This window comes from Grampus griseus (genome assembly GCF_964374135.1).
Source record: "Grampus griseus genome assembly, chromosome: 15".
Lineage (NCBI taxonomy): Eukaryota > Metazoa > Chordata > Mammalia > Artiodactyla > Delphinidae > Grampus > Grampus griseus.
Window position 1 is genome coordinate 4,757,805 of NC_139009.1, and position 24,082 is coordinate 4,781,886.

The window sequence follows — 24,082 nt, forward strand, 5'->3', positions numbered from 1 at the left end:
AGAGTGGTCCTGACAGGGACAGAATCTCTGAAAACTCATTAGACACAGGTGCAGACCCCAACTTTTATCTCTGGATATTAGTAATTTACTCTATTGAAAGGAAGGTTATTAAGAAGATACTCTTGTGTCTGGAGACAGACAATGTTTTTTTTTAAGGATGCTTGCAGAGTCAAAGGGCCATTTAGAAAGAAAGTTAACAATTTATTATAGGGCACAAAATTTTTTTTTATACAGGTATTGTCAGTTTACTATATATTTTTCCTTCTGGACAGGATTGCACATGACAGCTCTTTAGGGGTATGAGTCATGTACGTTTACAGCGATTTGGGTTTAGGTCTTTTTATAAGTCTCATCTTTGCCATTATTCAGATCTTTTGGTCACTAGTCAAGTTACATTTTAAAGGTGGACATCCCTGGATTCTCAGTCATAGATCTTGATTGAAAGCTGATCACAGGACATGTCTTAAACTTTAGGAAAAAACAGAGGAGAGTAGCTGTGAAGTATGTTGGAGATTTAAGAGCTAAACAAGAGAAGATTACTATAAAGTACTGATTTTTGAAAAGCAGTGCAGGAAACAAATCCAAGCCAAGTCGGCCCTCTGGTTACACCTTTTGGCTTCCGAATCCCCACATGACATAAAGACAAATGTGAGCTTGAAATCTGAGTGACGTGCTACCTAAGGACCTAGATTTCGTCTGAAATTCAATTATTTCAAGTAGTGTTGTGACAGTCTCCAAACCATCATGGAAAAAAAAAAATTCTTATAGTTCTTCCATAGTTCTTATAGTTCTTATCCCTTCTGGTCGGGATAGGTGTTATAAAACCAAACCAGCACATTCTAAAACAAAGGTGAATAAACAGGGTTGTAATCTCTTAGAAGGCAGAGGCTGTGTGTCCACACCTCTTATCCAGTACCATGGGCTTCACACGAGAGCATCTAATACATGAAGCCTTTTGGGTGAGTACTTAATTAGCTAGTGGAGATATTTCTAGAGAAGGATTTTTTTCCCCTCATTTTTTCTAACTTTATTCTGTTTCAGCTTTCTTTGGTATCAATGAACAGACAATAGTTAAGCAACATGGGTCTGTTAATTAGGACCAACTCTTCAGTTATTTGGGGGTGGTTATCGTCAAGGTCAATATGAGAATAATAATAGCAGCAGTGAAGATGTATGTTAAGCCCCTTCTCTCTCCTAGGCTGTGCAGATGAATCTAGACTGTACGGGTAACTGGCATTCTATCGAACATACTTATTTTCCAATATGAATGTCATATCCATGATAAAAAAGAAAAAAAATTGGACTGTAGAGTGTATTTTGGAATGTGACCATGGGAGGAAAGCAGAGCATAATATGGAGGTGTTAAATGGCAGATCTGTGATAAATATAAATATCAAATGTGTTATTTTGATGTATATGAGCGATAATTGGAGTTTAAATTACCCATCTATAAAGAACAGAATCTATAGTGCAAGAAGTTTAGTTATGAAAATAATTATAATGAAACGTTCTGTCGGCCTTACATACAATTTAAAAATACATGCACATATATATCGGGAACATTCAAAGTTTCCATTTCCCACCCCCAGACTTCTCAATAAAGTTATTGCAACAAGTTTGTAAAGCATGAAACTAAATCCATCTTAACCTCTATCTGTTTGTGAAGAGTGAAAATCAGATCGGAATTTCTAACCAATAAGGCATTCTATAAATTCTTGTTACTGGTGCTTTGTTCAACAGCAGCTTAATGGGCTTATAGGGGTTCCTAGGAAAGTCACAGCCTTGTCACAAGAAGAAAGGATCATATATACAAGCATTCCGTTCATTCATTCCTTATTTCTTTATTCAGTACACATTTGTTGACCATTATGTACTCTGCACTCTGTGTAACATTTTCAATGATGTATTTATTCCTCACAACAACTCTGGGAGAAGAGAGAGCAGCATTTCAGATTGATGGAAATTTACTTACATTATCTGAGAAACGTGGCTAAAATCATATAGCTTTGAAAGGGTAAACCTGAGAGTATCTCCTATGAACAAAGCCTATTGCAGGCACTTTGAAGCAGAACATTCTGCCATCATCGAAGATTCTGGTCATCTCCAGAAGAGATTCGACCTTCAGAGATTTGATCTTAATGTTTTGGGTGAGTTTCTGCTTGGTTATAGTCTTGGAACAATAAATGACTGTTGGTATACTTGAGGCTTATGATCAAGCAAATTAAGAGAAAGTGGAGATATGGAGTTAGATTATTTATATCAAGGTACTAGATACGGACTTTAGAAAGTTTGAATTACAGATAGTGGAAATCTTAAAAATGAGATGTTTTAGAGGCAGAACCTAAGATTTCCCTTTCTGGTCAATTATGCATTTAGTTCCTCCTGAACTTTATTAAGTTCCATTATATACATTACTAGTAGCTTAAAACTGAATTTGGATAAGCACAGTCTCTGAATTTATATGAATCCAAAGTCAGGATATCTATTTTTTTTTTTTTTTTTTTTTTTTTTTGCGGTACACGGGCCTCTCACTGTTGTGGCCTCTCCCGTTGCGGAGCACAGGCTCCGGACGCGCAGGCTCAGCGGCCATGGCTCACAGGCCCAGCCGCTCCGCGGCATGTGGGATCCTACCGGACACGGGCACGAACCTGTGTCCCCTGCATCGGCAGGCGGACTCTCAACCACTGCGCCATGAGGGAAGCCCCAAAGTCAGGATATCTTACCTGCTAATGGTTTTCTTATTCATGTTTTTCTCAGTGCAACTGATTAAGCCTTTATAATGGATAATGTTTACTTCTGGTGAGATTAAAGGAAAACACAGTAAAATAGCCCCAAATGCCTTTATGGAAAAGCTACACTCGACCCCCATTTTGAACAATAGATGATAAGAATTTTACATAGGTTCTTTCCAAGTGTGTATGTGCAGATCCCATATTGGAAAAACAACAACAACAACAAAAAAACCTCAAGTGCAATGCCAACAAAGGTTTATCCAATTTTGCACTCATGACATCTAAGATGAGAAAAATGAAAACAGAAAGCTTTTAAATACAACTTTCTAAAAATATCTAAGAATATGAGATTTATGTCTATATCTAGCCTAAACCATAGGAGAAGATCTTACTCTAAGGCATGAAATACAAATATTGGCACCTTCCTAGAATATGTGGCAACACGACATCAACTGGGAATTGATTATGAGGAGGAAAGTGACATAGAGTATGAAACCCCATTCTATCAATATTTCCAGTTTTTTCTACAGATTTTATACACTACCCTGATTCTAGCAATACTTTTTTAGCTTGTCATTCTAACACAGTTGGTGGAATTGAGCAATACAACTGAATTGGAATGTTGAAAGCAATAATCAATTTGGTAATGGAGGTGAAAAACATAATTTCAAGGGAAGAGATTGTCTTAATCTTACGGCCAATATGCTGTGGCATGAGAAATACTATGGAAATAGAAATGTATGTCACGGGAATTAGCATTATGTATAAAGAGATGAAAGGCAATGATTTGGCTTTACTATTTATAGTGGCAAGATATTATTGCAAAGTTAAAGTAACTTATCACTTATTATCTATAATGTAACAATATAGCAAAATCCATCTTGAACTCTTCTCTAAGGAAAGATAACTAGTTATTAAAAGTACCAGAACAATATTATTACTATTGGTTCCCATCCAAATGTGGTCAATGGTATGGAATAAGGAGAAAAGTAGCTGTTAAAGAGAATAAGAATTGAAATGAAAATATCCTCATTCTAGTCCTTACTTTACAACTGATTAGCCATGTGTCATGCATTGATCTAGAAATTATCAAATGTTCCAAAGGGTGGAATGTGTACAAAAGTCTTTTAGTGAACTATAAAGCAGAACACAAGCGATTTTAATATCATAGGTTTTATGCCAAATAGTTTAGTTAAAAACATTACTTTTGTCCTACATATATTCCTGTTTGGTTCATGTGTATAGGATATAAAATATTTATAACAGTGAGACGTGTTATGGTCTTTTTGCCTTATACAAAAGGAATTTGAGGACTCTTTATCCTTCTAGTTGCTACTGACAATTTTTGGGGAGTAAAGTTGTCAAAGTTATCTAATATTATACCAACTCACAGGTTAAAGATGAAATCATAATTTATAGGAAAAATAAGAACTGAGTGCACAATGACAAAAATCAAACATGTCAAACTTAAAGATTTATCTTAGTGATTTTAGATAAAAAGCTACAGACAAATAATTATATTTTAAAGATAAGTATAGCATAAAAAAATATAAAAATGGAAGGGAAGACCTAATAAAGGCATGACCAGAAATGAATGCAAGAGAAAACAGGATATAATAGTTGCACCAATAATGTTATAATTTCTTGAGTACAGCAATCAAATTGTTGAATACCTGTAAGATTTAATAGGAAAAAAGAAAGTATGACAACATATTAGGAATATTGAGGATTTCAAATATTGAAGAATAGAAGATATTGCTAAATAGCTAACAGAGATTAAAAACATAAGACAACATTACGACCACCTTAAACCAATAAGTTTAGACAAAACTTAGACAAAATGGAAAACTTTCTAGAACAAATAACTTTCCAAGTCAGACTCAATAAGAAATAGAGAAAATAGTTTTGAATCCATTAAAGGGAATGAATTATTAGATAAAAAAATTTCCACAAGGGAAACACCAGGCCTAGAGAGTTTTGAAAACAATCTCTACCATTCTAGGAATGACCAATTCTAACCACAGATGAAGCTTCTAGGGAACTGAAGACAAGAAAACATTTTCCTACTCAGTTTTTTTTTTTTTAAGGACAGTAGAATTTTGAAAAAAAAAAAAAACAGATAAAGTCAGTACAAGGACAAAATAGTCAAAGTCAGTTTGAAAAAAAAATCTAAATTATTGAAAAAAATCAAAAGTGAGTAATAGCAAATCAAATCTAGTAATTTATAGAAAGATAATATATGATAAATAAATTTAGTTTATTCCAGGAATGCATGGCTTAGTTCAACACTGCAAAAAACTATTAGTGCAACTTACAATATTAATACCTTTAAGAAAAAAAATAATCTAAATATACGCAGAAAATTTTCTTAACATTAAAATGGTTAGCAGAATTAGAAGAGAGGGAACTGTCTTAATATTATTAATAGTATTTTAATAAGGGGAAAATATTAAATTTTTCACTCTGAGCTCAGAAAAAGACAAGAATGCTCACTCACACTTCTATTCAACGTCATATTGAATGTCCTGTCCAGAGCAATAAGACAAGAAGAAATACGGACTGAAAAGTCACAATCAAAATTGTTATCATTTGCTGATGATGTGTTCCTATAAACACACCAAACTGTTTATACATCAATCATTGGCATTACTATCAGAGCTTAGTGATACTGTTGGATTCAAAATCACTATATAAAAGTCAAATGCACTTCCCTACCACAGTAATAAACCATGAGAAAGGGGGAAGGCAAAATATCTGAACTAAATATAATTTTTTTAAAAAAATAAATTTCTGAAGTATTGTGGAAGAAAAGTTAAATCAATAAAGAGAAAATTCTCAAGTATAGAAATATTACCTTGTAAGTGTAGTGTTTGTGCAGGAATATGGAAACAGATGAGTAAAACAGAAAACAAAGATCAATGAGCAAAAACATAAATGAACCAGGAAAATTGTGGGCTCCGTTGAGGCTGCCAACACAGTTGGAGGTGGCTGGAGGGGTCCCTATTCTTAGGAGCCTCTACCCCATTGCCCCGCTCCAAACGGTGTGTGACTCCAAATGGAAGCCTTTTAAGCTACCCTTACACAGGTGCCTGATTGCACTTCCTAACTCCCAAACATGAAAGCCTTCCTCCTCTGAGGTAATCTTTTCAGTGTCGTTCACAGCCTTCAGAATAAAATTCAGGCCCCTGAACATGGCAAACAAGGTTTGCGATGTGTCTTTCCCACCCGCATGGCTCATCTTTTCCCCACCCACCCAATGTCCTTTATTATCCAGGAAACAGAGCTACTTGATTTTCCAAGAATGTGCCATTTCTTGCCCATAGGTCCAGCCCATGTTGCTTGCCACCCTGCTTGTGCTGTGCCTCCTGATAGAAGCTCATTTTCCCTTCAAGGCTCAGCCAAGCACTGCCCTGCCCCATGCCCACCCCACCCCAGGGCAACCTTCCCTGGTGCTCTCTATTCCCTAAGCTTCCTTGCTCTCAGCTCCCTTTGTGCCTTAGGCAAACCTCCACCAGCACAGTGCTTGGATGGCACTGTCTCTCTTGCCACTGGGGTAGGGACCTGGTGCATTACAAAGTCTGACAAGGAATCAATGCGTACACATTACTGTGCAGTCACCCTGAGATGAGAAATAGTGTTTCTCCCCCTGTCTCTCTCTTATTCCCTAAAGAATCCAGTTCTGGGCAGCAGGGGAGACCACAGGAATTCCTGGTAAAGTTAGAGGGTCAGAAATCCTTATCATGACCTGAACCATTTAGAAACCCAGTATAGTTCATTCAGTTCTTAGACTTCCTGGTAACAGGATGGTCAAGGGCAAAGGGTCATATGACTTTGCCCACAAGCCTCCCCACAAGCCTCCCTTTGAGGCCCTTATAGTTTTCAGATTCACCTTTGAGAGTCACTAGCCTATAAGAACTTCTGAACTCTTTGCTATACACCCAATAGCTACAATAAGCTACTGCAGGTTTGCTTTATTATGATGAAGTAAGCAGCCCAGCTGATGAATGAACAGTACATGTAAGTGAAGCAGAGCAGCCAATTACAGGTGAAAACAGTGCATGTCTTTTGGGTTCCAAGGAGAAATAGATGAGTATGGTTTCACATAGGTAGGGACTCAAGCTAAAGGAAGGGCATGATTAATGTATTCCACGGCACTCCACGTGAGAGGGCCAAGCCCAGAGAGAAGTTAATCAGAGGAAGCTGGAGGAAGTGGAAGGCATAGGACACCAACAGTAGGAAGACAAACACAGAAGGAGGAGACTCTGAAAATCAGAGTGCAAATAGTAAACATGGCAGTGGCAATTACAAAATATTTTGGCAACTTAAGAGTCCTTTCTACTTGAAAGAATGCAGGTTATAATGAGATTTTCAACTTCCAGGTAGCTTCTAAGATAAATCTACCCTGTTCTCAGTTTTGCAAGAGCACAATTTGATGCTTCATTCGTTCATTCATTAGACATCTTTAGATACCTCTTCTCGTCTGGATGCTACACTGAGTACTAAGTATATGAAGATGAGTAACCCATCATCTCTGCCTTGACAAGCTGACAGTGCACTGCAGAACCCAGAAGTAAGCAGTCAGCATTCAAACACTATGATGTGTTATCAGACAGTGTCTATGATGATGTGTTATCAGACAGTGTCCACTAAATGCTGTCATTCTGAACTCATAGCACCAGCGTCCACCAAATGAAGAGTTACAAAGGAAGAAGCCTTGGGCAGGAAGCCAGACTGTCTCAGCTCTGTCACTGACCAGCTGATCAGCTCGGGCGAACCATTCCCCTCTCTGAGAAGTCACACGAAGCTTGGAATTGGATGGAATAATTTCAGGTGCATTCTAGCCCTGTGATGCTAGGTCTAGGCCAAAGATGGTCACAATTCTTGGAGCTGGAAAGAACCCCAAAGCGTCCACCGTCTGCCTTCCCGCAGAATCACAGACCTCATGGAGCCAGTCAAGGAAGCTCTGAGACTCCGGGCCCACAGCACACCCCTCTGCACCAAGGACCAGGAGGTCTCGATCACCCAGTTTTCTTGGCCATTTTCCCGCTGGCAGCAATGTACTTCTTTTCCTGGAAAAGTCCCTTCCCCCCATTTACCTAGTAAATGGCATTGTAATGATCCGTTTCATGCCATTTTCTATACTAACTTGCGTAAGTTTTGAAGGTGGGGGTTCTGTCTTTTACATCTTTGAATCACAATCATATGGCACGGTGCCTGGCACCTAAAGTGTGTGTGTGAGTGTGTGTGTTAATTTTAAGAATATAAGAAATGATCATATTATGCAACCTAGATAAATACACATTTTCTTTCCTTACAGTCGTAAAGAAGTTGGAAAATGAATAGAGGAAGATGACTTGAGCACCCTGGCCATCTTAGCAGGTAGACATCTGAAGGTGAAGGAGTGATGTGGGGTGGGTGTCTGCAGAGCCCTCAGACCTCCAAGTATCTCACTGGCTCTGCTGGGGTCTGGCCTTCAGTTCTGCAGACTCAGAAGCTCCATCTCCTGAGTACCCAGGGTTGAGAAAGAATCTGATGAGAGGCTGCCTGTCAATCCAATCCATTCCAATCGCATCGTTTGCCAGGTTTTACTTTGGGCCAAAATGCTGCTAGTCTAGCAAAAGTGAGATCAAAACTGGGATCACCGTGAGAACAGGCAGCCCTGGGAAAATCTCTGATACAATGAAGGGTGGATTATGTTTAATCTGGACAAATGTCGAAAACATTAGAGGCTCAATGCCAACGCCCCAACCTCATGTGAACCTTTAATTAGTTGTGATGCCTGCGAGCCTTTCCTGGGAAGCGGTGCCCTCCCAGTGAACATGTGGTTGGTGTGATCTGGAGTCAAAGCCACTGCATTGGGAGCCAGCAAGACTGGCTGCCCTGCCTTCCAGATGCTGCCTTGCCTTCCGTTCAGCGTAATCCTGGTGCATCCCACCCCTCCAAGGCCTCCGTTTCCTTTGTGAAGACACAGCTTCTAACCTTCATCCATCTATTTGCTGACAGAGAAGCTGATGGGCTGGCCTGGAGAATGCATCCATCATTTCTGGGGAATTTAATCTGATGGGACTCCAGCTTGTTTGACGTAACTGTGGGAGAGCAGACCTCTGAGCCTACACCCCTGCTGGTCTGTGGGGAAGGCCGAAGGGAGGTCAGTACGGGAGGTCCCGTGATCAACAGGGCTTGGGTTCCAGGGCGTGTGAGAGACAGGACACCACAGAGGCCACACTGGAATCGACTCGCCTGCCCATGAACGCTGCTCCATGGCAGGTGCATCCTGGTGGCCTGTGGGAGTGTTTCTCTCTTTTCTCTAAACAACCTGTGTGGAGAGCACGGCTGCTCGTGCTCTGCTCCTAAGACCACTCGACATTCCCAGAGGCCCCCGGAGGCTTGATGTGATAACAGCCCGAACGGTTCGTCACATACAACACCTTTCTTAAAATCTCATTCCGCTTTTTTTTTTTCAGCTGAAAGATAATGAGCCTCACTAAGGTGGTGATTTTGTTTATTCCATCAGGAGGGTCCAACAGCCTGCTGCTTCCAGCCGAAGCTCTGAGGCATCTGCCCTAGTCGGTGGAGAAGATTCTGCTGGAAGCTGACATGCTCCTTTCCCAAAGTACTTTTACTCTTGCAAATCGGTCTCCCCATCGACTAATCAGAAATGATGCCTCTTGAATTTTGTCCTGGGAGACTCTCCCCCTGGGACGTCTTTCCTGATGGACCAGGAGATGTACCCCAGATCACCGACTCTGTCACTGGGGACAGGCATGGCTGCCAGCCACACCCATCCAGGAGGACCCCCTGGCTTCCCTCCTCGCTCCCACTCTCCACTCAGCCAGTATTTCCCAGGGCCGAGCACTGCACCGGCCGCGCCCCGTGGAGACTCAGGGAACTCAGGCCCTGCCTGCCCTCAGGCTGCCGAGCTTACCTGGCACTCTCTGAGACTCCCAGAGGTGGTGTGACCACTCACAGCATCAACTTCACTTCTGAAGTCTTGTCCACTTCACCCCCGGGGACTTCCCTTGGTCTTCTCACATTCGCTGTGACAGTCCCACAAAGAACCACCGACGCGTCCTGTGTACCGGGCCTGTCTGGGTGAGGCAGAGGCAGAGCGAGCTAAGGTTGGGCCATATTTTCAAGGCTCTCACGGGTAGTGACACATCTACAGGTGCTGGGGAGAAACAAGAATATTCTTCAGGAACTCATCTAACCCAGGAAATAATTCCCTTAAGGAACTGGAATCTTTGGCCTCTCAAACAAGCACACTCAGTTAAATCAAGGCATAGTTACTCAAGGATAACATCATTTTATACCACAGAAGTCTGTTCTGTGACAAAGAAGAGGTGCACCCCTGCCGATGGACGTGCATGCATGTGCCCATGCATGCTTACATCAAAGGTGTACGGAGAGCAGCATTTTAAGCAAGTCAAAGCATTTTGTTTCATCAGTGTATCCATTTGGCCTCAAAGCCACTTTTTCCTTGAGGCTTCATACTCAAGTTGGGGCCACAGGGCCACAGAGGTGGCCAGCAAGTGAAGAAAGTCCTAAGGTCCCCCCAAAAAGAGACCAAGAATTTCTGCCAGCCTTCCTGATGTCCATCCATACCGTTGCTACTGGCCCTCACTGCCCTGCAGCTACTGGTCACCTCAGATCCACTGTTATAATTTTTTTCTTTTTTTTTTTTGTATTTAAGGCAAAATGGATTTAGAAAGTTTGTTGTTATATTTACTGGATTGCTTAAACGAATTCTATGAAGTCTTAAAGAAAAAACACGCAAGAAGAAAGTGTGTCTACGATCTCTTTCCCGAGGAGAGCTCGGTGCAGCGCTCAGGTAATAGTGTGGTACACACCTCTCTTCTCAGAGACAGAGCCAATTTTTATCCCATCAGAAGTTGCACGGGGTGATCACAGTTCCTTGTAAAGCTGACAGGGAGAGAAGGACTCTCTCGTTGGTTTAGAGTGTGTTGGCATCCACCCCTGTGAACATGACTTGTCTTTCTCTCCACTAGGAGAGAAGCCCAGGCCTGTCAGGAGACCCACCACGTGGGTGGCGAGGAATGTGCTCTCAGTATGTGCCTGCAACAGCTGTGTCCTTTGCATGTACATGTGCACCTCAGACCTCCCTCCAGAGAAGGAAGGGACGCGCCGGGTCTAAGAGCAAGCAAGGCTCAGACAGGTCCAGCGCCTTTCCCTGGTCCACAGCAGGGACTTGCCAGGCCATGGCTGGCTTCCCAATCCTGCCCTCCCCGGTCTGCTTCTTTCAAGGCACACTTCCTACATTTCAACACACACGGACTGAACTCCACATGAGGGAGATGATGTTACCCTGGACGGTTCCGTCTTTGCAGAAGGATATTTTGAAAACATCCTCCATTGCTCTGCCCACACTCCCTCCCAGCAGGCTCAGGCTCTGGCTCTTGGCCAGCACCATGGACCGTCCTGCCAGGCTGTTCCCTCAGCTGCACCCAAGGGTGGGGACTGACCGAGGAACTAGACACTCCCAGCACAGCTGTCTCGTCACCAGAGCTCAAAGCACTCATACCTGGAGGGAGAGAAACCCAGGCCACACGCCTGACAGCCTGAGCCCCTTGGAGAACACAGCCAGGACATGCCTCCCGGCCTGGAGCCCAAGCGTCCAGGCCCAGGGTCAGCTGGATGCCAGCTCTCAGCCTCTCTCCTGAGTCCACCCCTCGACTCTGCACAGCTGGAGTCCCAGAAGGGAGTAATCACTCAAGAGAACTTTGAAAATGTTCAAACTGAATAAAAGTGTGGTCGTTCATGGTTCCTTTTCTTCTTTTTCTGCCATCTGGAGCCACAACCTGTCCGGTTTGCAAGCCTGGATCCGTGTCCTGTTGGCTCCTGTCCCTTGTCTGTCGAGCCTTCTCCCGGGTGGTTCTCCACAGAGAAGGGATTTGCTGGCTATTTCTGTCCCCTTCCCTGCAAGCCAAAGCCCCAACAAGCTCTCGCTGCATCCCAGCTCCCTGGACACCTCTGCATCTCCCCGCTCTCCATCTGCCATGAAGATATTCCTGCCTCTCCTGCTCCGATACGAGGCTGGGCGGGCACGCGCGTGTGAGCCCGCCTTCTCTTGGCATCACCGCTGACACCTGCCCATCTGAAGGGCCAAGAGGCCACCTGAACTGGGGGCTACATTTAAACTACATTTACAATACAATACACTACATCTTAAAGGAACGACTTAAAATAGATTAAAATCCAACTTTAAAATACATTTTTAAAGTAACCAAAGAAAAACAAGTAGAGGAAAATAAAACCACAAAACAACATGCTCCCAATCCTTAGGGATTAAGGCTTTGAGTTCCCAAATTGCTACAAGTACAGACAAATCACTGTGTTCTTGCACAGGACGTGAGCATGTTATAGGTCAAATTGTGTCCCCCAGAAATATACACTGAAGTCCTAACCGCCACTACCTCAAAATGTAATCGTATTGGAAATAGGGTCATTGATGTAGATAATGGATTGAGTTAAAATGAGATCGTACTGGAGCAGGTGCGCCCCTAATCCAATATAATGAGTGTCCGTATAAGAGGAGGGACATTTGGACACAGACATGCACAGAGAGAAGGCCATGTGAAGACACTGGGTGAAGGTGGACTTGTGCCAATGGAAGATGAGACTTGGATGATGCATCACAAGGTAAGGAAAGCCTGGAGCTGCCAGAAGGTAGAAGAGACAAGGGTGTATCCTCTAGAGGTCTCGGAGAGAGCATGACCCAGCAAACACTTCGATTTCAGACTTCTGGCCTCTAACATCGTGAGAGATGAAATCTGTTGTTTGAAACCACCCAGCCTGTGGTTTTTTGTTAAGGCAACTGTAGGAAACTTGTGTAATGCGAGTACAACCACAATAAAATATCCTCTCTATAAATAGCTGTAAAATGTATATTCTTTGATAATATTATATTATTCATCCAACAAATACTTATTCCACATGTATTTTTCCCAAATTGCTCTATCTTTGAACAAAAGATTGTTTTCTTATCAGGTGCCAGTCATTAAGGGCATACAACAGTAAGTCAAGTATCTACATTTATTCTCAAGAATCACAGGCTGGCAGTGGAGTTAAGCCCTCTGTATAAAGGAGTTCACATGGGAGAGAGTATTAAGTAGTCAGGAGAGGCACAGACCAAGTGTGACAGGAGTGCCGGCTGGGAAAACCATGGGGGCTTCAGGGAAGGGGTGGTATTGGACATGCCAGAGGTGGCAGTTGACTCCATGGAGGTTGGGGAAAGTAGATTGAGAACATCTATATAGGGACAGGTGCCCAAGACAACCTGGATAAATGAGGGATGGCTTACAAATGAGAGACGCTTGAACCAACACTTAAGAAGACGTGACAGTTGAAGGTAGAAGATGGTGGTGGTAGTGTTGGCTGCCATTTCATTTTAGATAAAATGAAAAAAAAAAAAGAATAAAAAGAAGCAGAGAGGCAAGAGAAAGCAAGCAGCCCTCAGCAAGAGTGAGCAGAGGCCAGATCATGAAAGTCTTCAGGGGGAACATAAATTGTCTGGATCTTTGTGGAGCTCATGGCGAGCCTTTTCTAATAGAGTGGAGGCTTCTGTGACTGTTGTCGTGTTCCCATGTTTCTCTGGTTGCATAAATGTCCTGACTTCCTTTCTAGACTTAAAATATTTTACATCTTTTTTTTTTTTTTTTTTTTACTATATATCTAGAACACTTAGTTAAATAGTTGTATTTTGTGCCTACTTCAAGAGTACTTGAACTCTGGGAAGTAAAGCCTGTTTCTTCATCTAGCCTATTGGATTTACCCTACTACAGGCGTAGATACACCCCTGACAATGATTATTCTTGACTTGGGGTGGGATGAGCCTTAAAAGGCAATTGAATCATACCTCAAACTCATCAAAATCACCCCCTCAACCTCCCTACCCCACGCCTCTCCCACATATCCACTCCCCACTCCCTTCAGCATTTTTGGTAGCTGGTCATCCAGATCCTGTGATTCAGTGATAAAACAATCACCACTTGAAGTGATTCATTTCATTGTTGGTTTTCTAAATTGAGAGAACAGGCAGGGAAAACCAGAGGCTTCCAAGTCTTCATCCAAGTGGCCCAGCAACATCACTTAAGGATCATCTCACTAAAAGCAGTAAGCAGGTCATCATTCTGTAAGGGGTGTGGAATGACCCTTGGTGGACACCATGGGAGGACAGCGGACAAGAAGGCAGTCTCCCTTGTTCCCTTCCTTTCTCCTCTGTAACCATGGCAGTTGCCATGGAAATCACACCCTGTGATAGTTTCTTTTGACTCACAGCTGTTGAAATCACTAACATAGCCTGGGAGAGTGGATTTTTTTTTAAAGTGTGTGTTTTTAAAAAAATGATCTCTCCTGTTAGAACCATCCTGCTGGAGACAGGAGCAGCTGCTCGATAAAGGAGAGGGGCCTCAGCAGCCGCTTCTTGTCAGTGAAGAGTAAGGTGCAGAGAAAGAAAGAAGTGGGAGGACATTGTCATTTATTAGCCACCTGCTTGGTGCTGGGGAGGATGATAGATGCTGAAAAATCAGTTTCTAAGCTAATCCCCAACTTTGACATAAAAAATTTTCTCCACTTTGTAGATGAGGAAACTGAGGTTCAGAGAAAGGAAGTGGCCAGTCTAGAATTTTGCAGTCACTGACTGGCTGACCTGCATCTCAAATCTCGGTCTGTCTGGCACTGAATGCAATATTATTTCCACCACTTTATATTCTCCAGGTTGTGTCAAATCATCCTTGAGCCCCGTAGCTACTGGCTGCTGCAATGTTCTCTGTGAAGTAAAGAATTTGGTCTTGCCCAAAGATAGGTCTGGTCTTTGCCCTTGGCTTTTGGGAGGTAACCTGTGTTATATTTGATAGGATCTTTATTGATCAGGGCACAGTCTGGCCTGAGGGTGGGACAGCTACACCTGATAGTCTTAGGATGGGAACTAGCCACACAAGAAGATGACCATGCAATGTAGGGTGGAGCTTTGGACCACAGAGTAGCACTAGACCTGGAAGCTGAGATCAAACATGTGGGTGATTAATCAATCATGGTTACTTAATGAAGCATCAATGACAGCTCTGAAATGTGGGTCTCGGGGAGCTTACCTGATTGACAATACTTGTGTATCAACACGTATCCATGTCAGCGGGTAACATGTCCTGAGTCCATGGGGAGAGGGGAATGGAAGCTTTGCCTTGAAACCCTCTCAGATTCTGCCCTGTGCATCTCTTTCCTGGCTGATTTTAATCTGTATCCTTTTCTTCAATAAACTATAACTGTGAGTATAACAGCTATCAGTGAGTTCTGAGTCCTTCTAGGGAATTATTGAAACTGAGGGTAACTTTGGGAACCCCCAACCTTGCAGTTGGTGTCAGAAGTGAGGGAGACTTTGGGGACTGTGCCCTCGACTTTCTGTCAGCTGAAACTCTCATGTATCCCTAAATCATTTTTTAAAAAGACTGGTATTCTAGCTTATTTCTCAATCAATAAAGCAAACTTAATAAGGAGCTTCTGTGGCTCAGTCTCTTCCCAGCACACATAGTGGAGGATACGTGGCATTCAATAGATCATTTTCTAGTTCTTAGTATGAAGCAGGGACTCTCGTTGGTGGGTTCATCTCATTATCCTCGGTGCCTAACCCAGTGGCCAGCAGAAAGCAGGTACTCAGAACTTTCTGTGAACATAAGCACCCATAAAACTTCTGTTCTGTTCAAAACACATGCTACAGGGCTTTCACAGAGCAATGTGTAGATGTATACATCAGTGACATCTGGTTTCAAGAGAATGATGACTGTCTTACTCAGCTCCAGCTGGCATAACAAAATGCCATATACTGGGTGGCTTAAACAACAGAAATTTATTTCTTGCAGCTCTGGAGGCTGGAAGCCCAAGCTCAGGGTGCCAGCCTGGTTTGGGTTCTGGTGAGAGGATCTCTTCTGAGTAACTAGATGCTGCCATTTCACCATGTGCTTCCGTGGCCTTCCTTTGGTGTGTTTTCAGCGTCCCTCAGAGAGCAGGCTGTCTGATGTTTCTTCTTATCAGGACACTAATCCCATCAAGGGGCTCCCACCCTCATCACCTCATTTAACTCTAATCACCTCCCAAAGGCCCCACCTCTACATACCATCACAATGGGGGTTTGGGCTTCAACATATGAACTTGGGGCAGGGGGCAGGTACAATTCCATCCATAGCAATGACTTAAACTACGGTGACCTGGAAAGCTTTACACAGAAGTAGGAATGATGAGAGTGAAAGGGGTGGAGAGCAGGGGGCTGAGGGCATCACCTGCAGGGTGACTCCCAGGAGAAGGGACTCACATTTTCTTTAGTCTTTAATCTTTAATCTAAGTGTACTTGTGAGTGCATAAGGGGACATGGGAGAACAGGAAAGCACAGATCTCCATCAGCAGAGGAAAGATCTCAGCAAATTCCCCACATGTTCCTTGGTTTCCCTCTGTATTAGGACAAGTCATTAGGAAAATGGGAGAGAAAAATCCACTATTCTGCCGGGTGTCCACAGCCTTGTTCTTATCACTCCCACCTGAGGAGATGGCAGTCCTGGACACTGCCAGCAGTCCACAGCCTTCCATCAAGGAACCCCCTACACTTGGAGTTCTCCTTGAAATTCACAAAACACTTAGTATAGCCTGCAGTGAAGCATTCATGAGAGTTAGTGCCCACATGTCACAGAAAAGGGAACTGAAGTTCAGAGAGACCGATGGCCAGCTGGACTTCCCCCTGCTAGTCACAGCAGAAGGGTGGGGTTTGGAATCCAGCTCTCTGGGTCACAGGGGAGAGCTCTCTCCATGCCACAGTACTGCCTTCAAGTAGAGGGACGTGGTTCCCAGCCAGGGAAGTAATGGTCCACCTTTGGGGCACACCTGGAAGGTCACACATCTTTTATAAACATCTCCTTTTGTGTGTTCTCCCAGGATAACAATCTGAGAACTGAATTAATGCTTCTGTCTCTGGAAGAGCATGGACAGAAAATAACAACCCGTGACGTTTTGAACAAATTACTAAATTTCAGTCTTCTCTAAAACAAAGAAAAAAAGAAAGTGAAACTAAGTGGGAAGGTAAAAATTATGTTTGCAAGCTTGAAAATCATTAGCCTCCGTGTTTTTCCTTTAATATTTATCTTATTTATTTATTTTCCTTTCTTCTTTTGGCTGCGTCGGGTCGTAGGTGCAGCACATGGGATCTTTGTTGAGGCGTGTGGGATCCTTCCATTACGGCACACAGTCTGCTCGGGTTTCTCTCTAGTTGTGGCGCTTGGGCTTCTCTCTCACTGAGGTGCACGGGCTCAGTAGTTGTGGCGTGCGGGCTTAGTTTTACTGCAGCCTGTGTGACTAGTTCCACAACCAGGCATAGAACCCGCATCCCCTGCATTGGAAGGTGGATTCTTTACCACTGGACCACCAGGGAAGTCTCCTAGCCTCAGTCTTGACATCATTAGAAGTGGATGAAGATCATGTTCTCCAGTGCCTGGCCCAGGTACCTGGTGGACAAGGGCACCATCCTTAGAGATAGGGGTGGATAAACAGCAGTAGGCTTGGGGGGAAATGGCACTCTCAATTTCTCTCATGTCGAGTGTGCCTTAACTGTCACAAATGAAGATGGTGATACCCAATGGCCTGGTGGGTGTTGCCCACAGGATTGGGCACTATGGAGCCCCAAAGCAAGAGGAGCTGAAATTGCCTACATTGGGGTTGATTACAGAATAATCAGATGTGAGAAATGGGAGAAGTAATAAAAACCATTTTTTCAAGAATTTTGGTAAAGAATAGAAGAATCTAGATGAAACAGAGTCAGAGAATTTTATAAGCAGAGTGTAGTGATTATGAGCTCTCAAGTTGAGCTGCCTATGTGTAATCTTGGCTCTGTCAATTTTTAGTTCTGTAACCTTTAGCAAATTACTTAACCTCTCTGTGACCCAGTGTCCTCATCTGTAAAGTGACAAAAACCATGATGACAATTATGATAATGATAATTTATTTCCTAGGTTTTTGCAAACAGTAAATAAGTAAATATATGCAAAGTGCTTGAGACATTGTCTCCCCAATGGTAAACTCAACTCGTGGTAGCTATTATTAATCCTACCAAAAGCTGAAAATGAGAAAGGAGAGAGGTTGAGTGGTATTTTTGGGAAAGGGGCAACACTGAGAGATGATATTTTTAGGGTAAGGGGGGTGGGGCATGATTTCCAACTGCCCTGCTGTGATTCTAACTCCTTCACTGCTGGAGTGTCCAGGTCTTCTTCCCCAGTGTGCAGGGAATTTCACACCAAGCACTGAGGATCTAATGATGAAAAGATAGGCGAGAGGAGAGATGTGCAGGACATTGAATGAGACAGCTGAGGAATCCTTCAAATCATGTCTTGCCTTCCTGTTCCTGTACGTGGAAGGCTAGCTTCCTATATTACCTACGTTTCTGTAGAATCTGTGACCAGATGGATCACTCAGATGGAAGGAACAAGACTGAAAACCACTTAGGAATGACAAATAACGCTCTTTGATGAAACATTTGGGTCTTCTTGACCTGTGCTGAAAATGGCCATTTGAATATCACCAGCTATGAGTTTAAACTCCCTTTTATTTGTTCATCATTCATTAAGAATTTACCGGGGATAAGATGACAAGAGAATTCTATTCTCTGCCTTCATGAGGTTCATAGTCTAGTTGGATAGACATAAATGTAAATGGTGACATGATACAGTGTGACAATCGCTATGAAAGACACCGGAGAGCCTGAGAAGAAAGTGCCTTGAGTCTGGCTGATGTGGGAGGGTGGGTGCTGGATCTTCCTGAAATGGAGGACTTCCGCACAGTATCTTATGGACCAAGAAACAGCTCATCAAATTAATACAAACAAAAAAGTTGTAGGATGTCGAAACCGAATATGCAAATTCTTGGTAGCCACTTGGAAACTGTACTTCTGTTGGTCTGGCACATGGGTTGGGGCATTGAAGGATATATTGATTAAACATGAAGTCCATCTTGCATTATCCAGCATTTGCTGTGCTCAACCTCAGGAGAAAAATATTGTGGACATAAGGTGACCATGTACAGCAGACAAAGCAGAAATGTGACTGCACCCCAAAGTTCCCGCTGGGAGAAATTCTCTAACCAGGAATGGGGTCTCTGAAGGTACATGAATTTACTGCTTCACTCTGCGAACTGTTCACATTTATGAGTTTGAAGCAATGAAACCTTATGCTCTCCCAAATGATCTGTTATTACCCATCTTCCATATCCTGGTCCAATGAACCCTTATCAGTGTGACCAAGTAGTATGACAACTTCATGCCAGGACTTCCATGAGCACAGGGGCAGCGGGCTGGGGGATAGAGCTGCAGCCATTCAGGGCGTCCTTAAAACTGCTCCAACTTTAAGATCCGATGTTCTAATAAACTTTGCAACTTCTGGATCCTTCTCTGCATTTACTTTAAGTATTTTTAAAGGAAAATGTAGCACTTTAAACTTAACATAAAGCTAAAACTATCCAACAAGTGGAGGTTTTGTGATGGGTTACAGGTGACAGTTGCAAGCAAGGCTTAGAAAAGGACAACCACCAGCCTGAGGGAGTGAACAACTTCATACTTGTATCTTTTCAACCAGATTGTTGAATTTTTCAGGGCAGCAGGTGAACCCCATTTCTCAGTTTTGTAATCCACATTATAATGAAAAAAAAAACTGATGGCTTCCTAAATGCAGAGCATTCTATTAGATGTTGTGTGTAGGGGGGAGAGGGAGAGAAAGAGAGGGGGAGGTTTATTGGTTTCTAGTAGGGGAGAGAGATGTGCACAGATAAATGTATTAAAACATATACACAGGTAAATGTCTTAAAAATTTAATTATAATATATTCTATTTTCATTAGAGACTACTGAGTACAAAAAATTCTGTCTCTATATAAATTCTGTCTGGGGACTCATGAGATGGCGTATGGGAGATAAACCCTAAGGGGAAAGGGAAAATCTGAAAGGCAGGGTGACAGATGTGGGAGAGGAGAGTTTTCACCTGTGTCCCTCTCCTGAGACCCCTCAGACACACAGTACATGCTGCGTCCACCCTTTAGAGACAGGTGAAAGGATGGGTGGATTGGTGGATGATGAACGGGTAGATGAAGGAACAGATGATTCACTGATTTGGTTAGAATCGGCTGCTTGCAACATGAGAGAAAATATTTGGAAGTGATTTGATCAACTCCTACCTCGTTTGTATAGCGATCAGGTAACTTCTGAAAGAGAGGGAAGGTGACATTTATGTGCTCCTACTGCAATGGCAGAGTTGTTCCCAGGCCCTGTCAATCATGTCACACTCACCCTCCGAGCTGTATATTGTCTCCATTTCACAGATGAGAAAACTGAGACTCAAGGAGGCCAGCAAACTGCCTGATTTCACACGGCTCTTAAAGGGAGAGACTGTGAAATCCAGACCTGCCTAATGTGCCCAGGTCCAGCTGTCTTTGGGCTGAAGTTCCCAGGAAGCAGGGAGTTCAGAAGTGGCAATGGGTCTGCATTCTAGTTAAGTTGATTGCTATCCTTTCAGAGTTTAGAGGCCCCATGACTCTGGTGCTGGGGGGAAACGTGCTTCTTCCTGCCTCCCCGCCGCCATGTCAGCCCTTCCCCGAGGCCAAGACTACAGTTTAGAAGGTGTCAGCCTGGTGCGAGTGGGAGTGGGAGAAAGGTCAGGGCTCTGACAGCAAGGGGACTGCACCTTAACTTTTTTTTTTTTTTTTTTTTTTTGCTGCACTGTGAGGCACGTAGGATGTTATTTCCCCAACCAGGGATAAAACCCATGTCCCCTGCAGTGGAAGCATGGAGTCTTAACCACTGTACCACCAGGAAAGTTCCCACCTTAACTTTTTTAATTGAAGTAGTTGATTTACAATGTTGTGTTAGTTTCAGGTGTACAGCAAAGTGATTCAGTAGTTTATAAATATGTAACTCTTTTTCAGATTCTTTTCCCTTATAGGTTATTACAAAATATTGAGTATAGTTCCCTGTGCTATACAGTAGGTCCTTGTTGGTTATCTATCAATATTTTATATATAGTAGTGTGTATATGTCAATTCCAACTCCTAATTTATCCCTCCCCCCTTCCCCTTTGGTAACCATAAGTTTGTTTTCTATGTCTGTGAGTCTATTTATGTTTTGCATGTAAGTTTATTTATATCATTTTTTTTTTTTTTAGATTCCACATACAAGCGATATCATATGGTATTTGTCTTTGTCTGGCTTACTTCACTTAGTATGATAATCTCTAGGTCCATCCCTGTTGCTGCAAATGACATTATTTCATTCTTTCCATGGCTAATACTCCATTGTATACATGTACCACATCTTTATCCATTCATCTGCGTTGGACATTTAGGTTGCTTCCATGTCTTAGCTATTGTAAAGAGTTCTGCAATGAACATTGTGGTACATGTATCTTTTCAAATTATGGTTTTCTCCAGATATATGCCCAGTAGTGGGATTGCAGGATTGTACGGCAGCTCTATTTTTAGCTTTTTAAGGAATCTCCATACTGTTCTGCATAGTGGGTACACCAACTTACATTCCCACCAACAGTGTAGGAGGGCCCCTTTTTCTCCATGCCCTCCCCAGCATTTATCATTTGTAGACTTTTTGATGATAGTCATTCTTTTTATTTTATTTCATTTTTGGTGATGCTGCGTGGTTTGCGGGACCTCAGTTCCCCAACCAGGGGCTGAACCCGGGCCACAGCAGTGAAAGCCTGGAATCCTAACCACTAGGCCACCAGGGAACTCCTAATGACGGCCATTCTGACCCGTGTGAGGTGATACCTCACTGTAGTTTTGATTTGCATTTCTCTAATAATTAACGAGGTTAAGCATCTTTTCATGTGCCTTTTGACCATTTGTCTGTCTCTTATATAAACCAGTCAGGAGAGCCGATGGGGCATAAAAGGAGTGAGAACTGTTCTACCCACAGTGTGGTGAGGAACAAATGAGGGCCTGGGCGTGTGAGTACAGAGGGCTGTGTCCTCTCTGGATGGTTGCACAGTGAGCTCTGATTCCCTTTCTAAGTAGCTCTCCCATGGATGAGTAAATGTTCATCCACTGATACGGACAACTGGGTGCCACCCCTGACATAGAGTCACCGAGGGTCCCGAGGAGGCCACGCGCAGATGTGGACTGGGTCCCCTGCCCATCCTAGTGGTCCACACACCTGCTCTGTGCAGGGGTGGTGACCGTGAGATCAGGACCAAATCTGCTGAGGGTCCTGCTGATGTCAGTTTATCTCTCTCACCCTGGCATAGCTAATTAGCTAGATGGTGTGCATGCAGCTTCTGCTCTGCAATCGACAAGACCAGTGGGACACTCTCCAGGACCAAACACTGCTGGGACAGTCTGCATCAGCATCAGCATTGTCTGCAGATGCAACCCTTCAAGGCTGGTCCCAGCCCTACAGTGTCTGATTCATCAGGTCTGGAGAAGGGTCCAGAGCCTGCACTTCTTATTTTTTTTAATTTTATTTTTTTAAATTGAAGTATAGTTGATTTACAATGTTTCATGTGTACAGCAAAGTGATTCAGTTATACATATACATATATATGTCTATTCGTTTTCAGATTCTTTTCCCTTATAGTTATTACAAGATATTGAATCTAGTTCCCCGTGCTCTCTCCGAGCCTGCACTTCTGACAATTTTGGGTGATGCTGGTGTGGCTCATCTAGGGCCACATCGAGAGAACCGCCAGGCTGGGCGTGTACCAACTCCAAGCCTCTGGCAGCTCTGCACGGGTTGGTACTTCCCCGGGAAGCGCCAAAGCCTGACTGTCCTAAGCATATATTATCAGCACTGATGTGCAGTCTTGCGGTTCCACGTCACATCTGATTTCTCAAGCCCTGGGCATTTTGAAGTCAGTGATAGTCAAATGATGCAAATGCCTTTTGCTCATTACTAATATGTGACAGGCATCTCCCAACACACAGAAGTGAACTGGGAAGTCCTGGCTTTTCTACCACTGAGAGAAAAAATGGAAACATGGACATGGACATTTTTTACTGATACAGAGAAGCAGATAGATAGATGATAGATAATAATATATATTGATAGATAAGATACATCAATATATAGTGATATATATATTGATATTGTTATATATCTGTATTAATATGAGAGAGAATTTGAGAATGTTCCATGGCAGCCAAAGATAAAACAGAAAGGTCCAAATCAAGGCAGGCTCAGGCTTTAGGACCTTAGAAACAGTAAACCCACAGTGGGGGCAGGTGGCAGAACAGGTGCGATGATCCCAGAGTTAAAGCCGGAGCTCGGCAAGACACCTCGGGTGGCAGAGAGATAGAGACAAGGTGGCAGGGAGATAGAGACAAGGATAAAACACAGGGCGCTGTGATTAAATGATGACAAGACAGCTTGGCTGGCTGAAGCAGTATGTAAAGACCAAGGCTCTCCCCTTCACATGTTTTATTGGTGAAAAATTCCCTGAGGAAAGTGACTTAAGATGCAGCCTTCTTCATTCCAGGTACTCAGAAATGTTCATTTGTAAAGACTTAGGAGGTATTTTGTTACTGCCCTTTGGTTTCTGTTTGTAGGATTGTTTTAAAAGCTTGGAAATTGTTTTCAAGGACTTCTCATGCATTCATTCAAGAAGTATTTACTGAGTGATTCTATGTTGTAGTCACTACTTATGCCGTGGATAAAAAAAAAAAATGCCATGGTGTTTCCATCACGGGGCCTTTTGTCAAATAGGTGAATAGACATTAACCACATAATCTCCCAGCTAGGTGAAATGACCAGTGGGCTATGGAGGACGGCCGTGTGAGACTACCACAATGGGTAATAGAGAAATCTCACCCAGATGAGGCAGTTAGAGAGAAGGTCTGTGAAATTCGCCCTGTGCACTGAGACCATGACAATGACTAGGATGTAACTAACGCAGAAGAAGTGTTTTGTTTTCACCCTTGGAGCAGTAGATCCCATTTCATACTCCCAGTGACCCTGCAAGGTGGATGGCATTATTAGCAATTTAGAGGGGGAAGCTGAAGCTAAGGGTCATAAAGCAGGAAGTAGCAGATTGGATTCATACCTTGGTCTTTGGTGAGTCCAGATCTCTATCTTGACTACCTCATCATTATTTTGTATGAGAAAAGTGATTTGGGCGACAGGTGTCTGAACTGGAAGAGATCTTAAAGAAGAAATAGTTTAACTTCCTCACGTTATGTGTAGAAATGAAAGAACTAAGATCAAAGAGGAATGGGTTTCAGTCACACATGGAGTTTGGGACAGAAGCAGCGTGATTTCCTGCCTCCATATCAGTGTCCTTTGTGGTCCAGCACGCCTCCACCAGTTTCAGGCTA